This window comes from Helianthus annuus, chromosome 16, assembly GCF_002127325.2.
Source record: "Helianthus annuus cultivar XRQ/B chromosome 16, HanXRQr2.0-SUNRISE, whole genome shotgun sequence".
NCBI lineage: Eukaryota > Viridiplantae > Streptophyta > Magnoliopsida > Asterales > Asteraceae > Helianthus > Helianthus annuus.
In genome coordinates this window covers 121,343,641-121,353,512 of record NC_035448.2, presented here as the reverse complement: position 1 = coordinate 121,353,512, position 9,872 = coordinate 121,343,641, and the positions used below count along the sequence as shown (strand labels likewise).

Sequence of the window (9,872 nt, the reverse complement as noted above, 5' to 3'; positions counted from 1 at the left end):
TACCCATTCTTTAATATTAACGTGGTTTGATTACCAAACCCGTTTTTGGGGTGTTACAAGTCTTCCCCTAAAGAGGTTTCATCCCCGAAACCTTTCATACGTAGTTCCTTGGGTTTAATCCGATGGACTTGGTTTCGTTTTCACCTGAGCATTGCTCATATTTTAATTATTCGGTAATCTTACCAGGAAGATGTGACAATGTCCTCCAGACTCCCAAATGGTGTCCGACTCCTTTCTTGCTCTTTTTTATTGATATTTTGTTTTCATGGCATTTAATCCTTCGGTCAAAGGTTGTCATATGCCTTGCCGCGTGCGCCCTTCTTGTTTATGTAGGATCGTGAAACGACCTTAATGAGTCGATCAGAAGAGGTCTTAGACTGAATCAGAGGCGGAATTCATTGATTCTGTCTTTGTTTAGCTTGTACAGCACTAGAATCACTATTAACTGTCTCTTGTATTGATTAGAACACGTTTACAGACTTGGAGACACTTCGACAGCACTTCGGCATCGGAAACAAGAAGATTAACACTAATTTCGCTTGAGGAGGTATTTATAGGCATGTGATTTCGCTTGAACATGCTCAAGCGGAATCACTTGTTCAAGTGAAATCACCACTCAAGCGGAAATACCAACTTGATTTCGCTTGAAATGACCATGTGTCATTTCAAGCGGAATTACCCATAAACACATATTTCCTCATTTTCCGTGTCATGATTTATCTTATCTAGAACAAGACTCGAACGAAGATGAAGTCGACAGACAACTGCACCAACAGACTCCCCCTTGAATGTTGACAGAATCTTCAGTGAGAGTCTTCAACATGACGACTCTTCAATCTTGATCGGCCTTCTTCAGGAATTCTCCTGGAATAATGTACCTGGATCTTTCTCAAGCTCTAATCTCGTCAGACTCCCCCTTTCATCAAGCCGAGATTTTCTGTCTGGAATTAGTTATCGCCTTTGAAATCAAATCCTGGCTTTTTCTCTGTTCAGCTCATCATCTGCACAAATTCTCTAACCAAACCATAAGTTTTTACTTAAATCAATAAGAAAAACTTACTGGTATAAACCATTCAATCATAATAGTTACATCAAGTTCAAACTAATGACCTTGATTAACTAATCTCACTTCTTTTTTTAAAACAAAATTTTCAATTCAGCACACATACACCCAAACCAATTCTTCTTGTTTAGCACTTGGGATTTTGAAAATCAGCTCATCAACATCAGTTGTCGAAAATCTTTTTGGATTTTTCAAAATTTTTTGTTAAAACACACTAAAATCTTTTTGGGATTTTTGATAGAATGAAATACAGAAAATAAATATTTACAGACAATATTTTTGCGAGTTTGTATAAGAGGATCATATCAGTTTATAAGATAAATCACTAGCACCATTAAGCTTTAATCATTTTAAGTTTTAAACGATTCACATGGATTGACGATATAGTTGTCGACTTAAACTCAATCTAAAAACAAAAAGAGAAAGAAAAAGATTTTGAAAGCTAATGGAAAATACATAAAACGAGGTAGGGCTTTATTATCTAGCAGCGATCGAGTTAATACCCTGTATCGTGGCAGCGCCTCCTTAATGGAAAATATGATTTTATGCAGTAAATCTTTATTTTGAGAGAATTTGTCGAACACAGACGAACTGCTCATGACCAAACTATTTATAGCTGATTTCTGGGGTTGTCGCGGCTCGCGTGAACCCTAAGACCAACCTTACGCGGCCCGCGAGGAGGTCTAGTCTACGTGTAGGCTTGCTGGGTCATGAGTAGGTGTGCCACGTGGGTTACACGTGGATCTAGACGCTTATCCGGTCAACTCCACATTGACGTGGCCCGCGTAAGACTATGCTGAATCTTTACGCGGCCCGTCTGAAGACCACAAATCTTGATTTCTTGATTTTTGATATGGATTAGGGTTTTGGGGGTCCGGGTTTTTATTTATGGGTCGGTTTGGGACATTTTTGAATATAATTATATCACAAAAAGGGAATAAAATGTTGAGAAAAGAGAATGGACTCACTTTGTAACTTTAGGGTTTAATTAGAAAGCCTCCTGGTATAAATCTTGGGTATAACTCCCGAGCTATTTTTAAATATATATATATATGTATATATATATATATATATATTCACTTGTGTTAATTATAGTACCCCTAAATCAACCTTATCCCTATGTCACGAGACCGATCCCAAACGAACTTAGTCGGGCAGAGCCTTGACATGCGTTACGGGGCTCCAGATCAATCGGAAAGGGTAGCGGTGATCGAGAGTTAAAATACTTAAAACGAGGTAGGGCTTTATTATTATTATTATTATGAGGTAAATAATAAAAGAAAATACATATATATGAGAGAGAGATGGCGAGTTCGACAAAAGAAAACTGAGCGCTTCTATATATATACATATTGGGAATTAGTTTTCAAAGGGGCCACGTATCAATCACAATTCAATGTTGGATTCTTTTCTGGTGGACACTTATACTTTACTTACTCAAAATGCATACAACTCATGTTTTAGTTTTATTTTTAATATTATTTTATTTTCAAAACTTACACGTACACTATGTAAGTTATAAATTGTTATTTTATTATATATATATATATATATATATATATATATATTATAATTAATTTAACTACTTCACTTATTTGGCGCTTATAACTTCTAAAATATAACGTTTTATAAAGTAATGAATATGTCATGAGAACGAGAATAATCTTATCTACATTTTGAACCAAGTTTCATTAAAACGGAGTAGGTTCAAATATAATGTATTAATTATTAAACGGTTCATGGGTCCGTCTAAATACTTCATATTTCTAATTTTCACTTACCCGTAATCTACCCGTCTAATAATATAAGTTTATATACTTTTATTTTATTTAGAAAGGTCACCTATATACAGGCCAATTAATTAGTATAATATTTCAACCAACCATATATAGAATAGTTTTTAAAACTATTTGGTTGAATAATTATAAAAATAAAACTAGTTACTAGTGGTTAATAAATTTAAACAATCTATAATTCTTATATGATAAAAATGAGAATGTTACATATGTTGATACAGCATAGCCCAAAGGATTTTGCTTAATCATGTTGTACACGTACCTGCAATCTTCCCATGCAGGACCTTCCAGATTAGACCTAAGTCTAAGGTTGTGATGTTTGTGAAGAGAAGTGGTTTGAAGAGAAGGTTGTTTGAGATGAAGAAAGTCTTCAAGAGTTGTTAATATTTATAGATGAAAGTGATAGTTAAACCACAAATGTTATTGACAACCAAAGATTTTCTTTTCCATTTCTATCTATTCATTTAAGACGATATCTGGTGCAGTGGGTATATGACAGAGTTTGAAGCCCCCATTTGTGAGTAAGCAATGAATAACTAGGCAGCTACTCTCATAACCCCTAATCATTTTTGCGTCCCCGTGTCTCTTTATTCGCTTATGAAGTATGACATTGCATGCATTGGAAGTAGAAGAAAAATTCAGTTTTCTGTAATAATTTTTCCTCCGACGGTTGATTTTCCCTGCTGTGGCTTTGAATTTATCTTAATGCAAGTTACTTTCCCCCTTTTTGATTTCTTTTTAATTTTAAACAAGGAAAAAAAAATTCAAAAACAGACTATTTACAGTTATGAGTTTATACAATTATGAGATATGAATAAAGATGGTAAAATCATGAAATTTTCTGATGATTGGAGGTGATTCTGAAGTTTTAATAGATTTTCTGATGTTTTATCAGAATTTCTGATGATTCATCAGATTTTCTGATAATTCATCAGATTTTCTAATTTTCCATCAGATTGATGGATTTCTTTATCAGAAATCTGTTGTTTCATTCGTTGATTATTAGAATTTGCACCCTGTCATCAGTTTGGTTTTCAGGTTGTGACTTTTTGTTTTCTGAAACATCTTCATCTTTTATGTTAACCATGCCAAGTTTGCTGATTAGAAAATTGTGTCTCTTTTCATCAACAGGTTTTGTAAAAATGTCAGCAATTTGGTTTTCTGTTGGAACAAAGTACATTTCTATGTTACCTTTTTCAACATGATCCTTTATGAAGTGATATCTGACATCTATGTGCTTGGTTCTAGAGTGATGAACTAGATTTTCTGTAATTGCAATTGCACTCTTTGAGTCACATAGATTGGGTATCTTTGTCAGATTTACTCCATAATCCTTCAGCTGAGTTTGCATCCACAGTACTTGTGAACAGCAACTTGCTGCTGCTACATATTCTGATTCAGCTGTTGATGTTACAACACAATTTTGTTTCTTACTTGCCCAACATACCAACTTTTCTCCCAAGATTTGACATGCCCCAGATGTGCTCTTTCTGTCAATCTTGCACCCTGCATAATCTGCATCTGTGTATGCAATTAGTTCAAGATTTGTATCTTTAGGATACGAGAGACCAAGTTCTGATGTACCTTTTAGATATTTAAAAACCCTTTTGACTGCTTTTAGGTGTGATTCTTTAGGATTGCATTGATATCTGGCTAGAAAGCATGTAGCAAACATAATATCTGGTCTGCTTGCAGTTAAGTATAACAATGATCCTATCATCCCCCTATAGGTTTTAATATCTACACATGTTCCATCTTTATCAGAATCAAGTTTATTCCCTGTTGCCATGGGAGTTTTTGAAATTGAGCAATTTTCAAGTGAGTATTTGTGTAAAATTGTTTTTACATACTTAGATTGACTCAGAAATATCCCATCATTTCTTTGTTTGACTTGTAAACCTAAGAAAAAGGTTAACTCACCCATCATGCTCATTTTTAAGTGGCTGGTCATCAATTTTTGAAACTTTTTGCAGAACTTTTCATTTGTTGATCCAAATATAATGTCATCAACATAAATTTGGACTAACAAAGTGTGACCTTTATGTGTTTTAAGAAAAAGAGTTGTATCAATAGTACCTTTTGTGAAGCCAGAGTTGAGTAAGAAGTTTGAAAGTGTTTCATACCATGCTTTTGGTGCTTGCTTCAAACCATACAAGGCTTTGTTTAATTTGTAAACATTGTTTTTAAATTTTGGATCAACAAAGCCTTCAGGTTGATGCACATAAACTTCTTCATCAATCTTACCATTCAGGAATGCAGATTTCACATCCATTTGATATACTTTGAAGTCTTCGGATGCAACATAAGCAAGAAAGATTCTTACTGCTTCTAATATGGCCACTGGTGCTAAGGTTTCATCATAGTCAATACCTTCTTGTTGACAATAACCTTTGATCACTAACCTTGCCTTATTCCTGGTTATTATGCCATTTTCATCTGATTTGTTTCTAAATACCCATTTTGAGCCTATGACTGATTCGTCATTTGGCTTAGGCACCAGATCCCATACCTTACTATTTTCAAACTGACCAAGCTCTTCTTGCATTGCTTGAATCCAGTCCGAGTCATTAAGAGCTTCTTTGACAGTCTTGGGTTCTATCTTGCTTAAGAACCCAGCAAATGCACACTCATGTGCTGTTGGAGATCTTGTTCTTACACCATCTTCTAGATTTCCAATGATGTCAGAATGAACATGTCCTTTTATCCATCTCAACTTGTTGTGAAAAGTTGGTTCTGATGGATTTGAAGTTCCCCCTGAACATTTGCCTCAGTAGTATTGAATAACAGAATTTTGATTGTTAGAAATATTTTCATTGTTCTGATTCAAGGTTTCTGATACTTTTCCATTTGTTCTGCAGGGTTAGTACATGAATTATCTATAGCTTTGTTTGTGATAGATTGATCATGTTCTAGGAAATTTTCTATTATCATTTCAAAAAGATGTTCAAGTTTTTCTTGTTTATTAGAAAGGTTTGTTTCCTTCATATATTCATCAGAAACTTCTGTTTCTAATGAATTATCAAAAGATACATACAAAGTTTCTCTGATTGTCCTTGTGTTTAGAATAAAAATTCTATAAGCTTTTGAGGACATTGAATAACCAAGAAAATACCCTTTTCTGCTTTTCTGTCAAATTTCTCAAGACTTTCAAAATCATTGAAAACAAAACATCTACAACCAAATGTGTGCAGAAATTTTACACTTGGAATTCTTCCATTTATAATGTTGTAGGGTGTTTTATTATGTCTTTTGTTGATTATGGACCATTTTTGGGTAAAACAAGCATTTGTTATTGCCTCTGTCCAAAAATGAGTGGGCAGTTTTGCATGAGCAAGCATTGTTCTAGCTGCTTCCACTAAGGTTCTATTTCTCCTTTCTACCACTCCATTCTGTTGGGGTGATCTTGGAGCAGAAAAGTCATGAGAGACTCCTTTGCTTACAAGGAAGCTCTCAACTTTTGAATTCTTAAATTCTATTCCATTGACTGTTCTGATCCTTCTGACTGTCAATTTTAACAGATTTTCAAATTTTCTGATAAAATTAATGATCAGATCAGGAGTTTCACTTTTCTTTCTTAAAAAATCTACCCATGTGTATCTCGAAAAATCATCTACAATTACAAGTATATGCTTCTTTCCAAAAAAGCTTTCAGTGCTTATGGGTCCACAAAGATCCATATGCAAAAGTTCTAAATTTTGTGTTATTGAAGATTCAAGAAATTGTTTTGTGTGAGCTTCTTTTAGATTTACCCATTTCACAAGCTTTACAAATTTTATCCTTCTTTGAGGATATGAAAGGTAATCCTTTTACCAGGCCTTTGCTTGCTAATTTGCTTAAATTTGTAAAGTTTAAGTGGGCTAACCTTTTGTGCTACAACCAACTACTACCCTTGTTGATTTTTGAAAATAAACATAATTTTGGATGTTCATTTTCCTCATTAAAATCAAAATAGTAGATTGACTTTCTTATCCTTTTTCCACTTAAATAAATCTTATTATCATCCATACCTATTAACAAGCATTTTTCTGGTAAAAAGGTTACCTGAAAACCTTTATCACAGAATTGACCACAACTCAGCAGATTATACTTTAAGCCTTCTACATAGGCTACTTTTTCTATGGTCAAACATCCATACTTTATGCATCCATACCCCAAAATCCTCCCTTTTACTCCATTCCCAAAATTAACCATTTTACCCAGTTTTGAAACAAAGTTACTGAGTAAGCACCTTTCCCAGTCATGTGCTTGGAGCTTCCAGAATCGCAGTACCAGATCTGCTGCACATGATGGTACTGAGATGGAAAAATTAGAGGGTTTTTGGTACCCAGGCTTGCTTGGGTACTTTTTCTGATGATATTTTAATCAGATTATCTTCCTTTGATGAACTTTCATCAGAATATCTGTTGCATGCTGAGCCATGAACAGATTTTTCAATTTTTATTTGGAGATGGTGTTGAACAAGCTTTAGAACGTCAACACACATACAAGTTCTTTATCAGAATTCTCTGATTTCTTTACTTATGATGGAATTGTTGGATAATTTTGAAATCTTGAGTGAATCACTTCTGGAGTTTTTAAACATTTTTGTTTTGATTCAATCCTTTTTTCTTTTAAGTTGAGTTTTGAGATTTCAAAAGAGTTCTTAGAACTTGTTGATCTGCGTGATTCAGAATCAGATTCTGATGTAAATTTATCTGAAATCTGATGTGTTGCTTTTACAAAGGTGGTGGGTTTAATTTCACTTGTTTTTACATACCCTAAACCCTCACCTTTGTTCTTTGGTGTAGCTTCAATAAATTTAATGAATTCCTTAGCTTGTTGAAAACCCTTTTCATTTTTTTCCTTATCATGAATTTTTTTGTATAGATCTTTTCTTTCTTTTCATAAAATTCAATTTTAGCTCTGTGATCTAAGCTTTCTTCTATCAGTAACTAGTTTTCAAGTATAACTTAATTCATAGTTCTTTGCAACTCATCAGATTTTTTACTATCTGATTTCTGTTTATCTTGCAGATTTAGAAAATCTGACATGAGTTTGTTTAATTTGTGTTCAAGGTCAAGATTATCTAGATTTACCTTTTGTTCTGATGTTTCAGATATTTCATCAGAAAGTGCCATAAGGCAGAAATTAGCCATCTCTTCTTCTTCTTCTTCTTAATTAGAAGAGTCATCTGACAGCCATGTATCTACCCCTACTATCAAACTGATTTGTTGTTGCTTCTTTGCTTCTTCCAGCTTCTTCTCATAGTATGCAACATCCTTTAGTTTCTTGGTTTTGCACTCTGATGCATAGTGACCCTTTTGTTTACATTTGTAACACACAACTTCAGCCTTTCCCTTATCCTTTGATCTTCCTTCATCCCTAGATCTTCCTTCCATCCTCCCTCTATCACTTTTCTGGTATCTTTGGCCTCCTTCCCTTAACCTCTGCTCCAAGGTTTTGGTGAGCAGTGCAATTGCTTCAGCAAAAGCTGAAAAATCTGATGATGTATCAAAATTTTCAATATTTTGACTGTTTGAGGTTTGTGGATCATTGGTAGGTGTTCTTTGTGAGTTTGAGATTAAAGCTAAAGATCCCCCTCTCTGATTTAATTCTTCAAATATTTCATCTTCTCTGGGGACCAGAATGCTATATAAGTCATGAACACTCATATTACCCAGTTCTAAGGTTAAGGACAAAGTCATGGTTAGACTTCTCCATTCTCTAGGCAAGGCATCCAGAAATTTTATATTCCTTTCGTCACTTGATTTTATAATCCCAAATTTCTTTAGCTCATTCAAAAGTTTTGCAAATTTGTGATATGTTTTATATAGTTTTTCATTTGGTAAACTTTTGAATCTCTCATAGGAGGAAACATAGTTTGTTCTTTTATTTCTTTTCATCCTTTCCCTTCCTTCACAAAGATTTTCCAACTGATCCCATATCTCTTTAGCCGATGCACATGCATCAACTTGAGAGAATATGTCATTAGGGAGAGCCATTATTATAAGTGACTTAGCCCTTTCATTTGCAGCCACCAGGTCCTTGTCTTCTGGGCTCCAAAGATTTTCACTTTTGGGAGCCCGGGAGTGCATTCCTGGTGATTGATCAGTTGCTGGAATAGCTGGTATTTCAGTCGTTGGTACATGTGGACCCCTTTCAATGGATTGAAACAGAGCTCGGTCATGTCCATTAAGGAAGTTGACCATCCTGATTTTCCATTGTGGGTATTCCTCTCTGACCAAGGTCGGAGGTTTAGACATTGAACCAATGTTGAAAGCATTATTCAATGTTTCAAAGTTTGCCATATTTAGAGAAAAAGAAGATGAGCAAATGATCTTTTGAAAATGATTTATTCAATCTGCTCTGATACCAATTGTTGGTCCCGGTTAGGACATAAAAACTTCTTTTCACGTAATATGGCAAGTGATTTCAACAAGTATGAAAATAGTGTGCGGAAATAGAAATCAGACTTTCAAGAAACAAGACCTATAGAATTTTCAAGTTTATATCACTTTGAAACGAAATGATTTACAAGGTGATTCTAAGATTATTATCTATTACAAATGAATACTTGTGAATTCCGAGGTGAAAGGACAATGGAGTTTTGTTGTATGTATTGAATGCTTTGCTTAACTCATTGTTCTTTGCTTGATGAGCCTTCTATTTATAGAGAGCTCGGATACATGAATAAACATTTGTTTATTCATGCATATGTCCTGCAAAAAGTAGCTTCTTTACATATTCATTAATCCAATAATCAAGTTGCCTTTGTCATCATTATATCCAATAATGTCAAGTTGCTTCGGTTATTTGTGGCAGGGTAGAACTCATTTTAGACAAGTGGGGTTTTATCAGAATTTCTGATAACCACTTCATCCGAAATTCCGGTGAACAAATCATCAGAAAATCTGATGATCAGAATTGCAAGAAACTGATGATATTTCATCAGAAATACCATCAGATCCATCAGAATAGCCTTTTCTGTTAATCTTCTTGAGTTCTTGATCAACTTCTGATTCTTTGAAGTAGAT

At 34.3% G+C, this 9,872-nt stretch overlaps 1 long non-coding RNA gene across 1 annotated transcript; it reads right to left on the bottom strand.

The window, feature by feature from the left end:
• Window positions 1-435: 435 nt before the first annotated feature.
• LOC118488100 lies at window positions 436-2,320 on the bottom strand. Its single transcript, XR_004883709.1, has 2 exons — window positions 1,567-2,320; window positions 436-1,001 (listed from the first exon to the last, which is right to left on the bottom strand). It is a non-coding gene; the product is annotated as an uncharacterized LOC118488100 (long non-coding RNA).
• Between the last annotated feature and the right edge of the window lie 7,552 nt (window positions 2,321-9,872).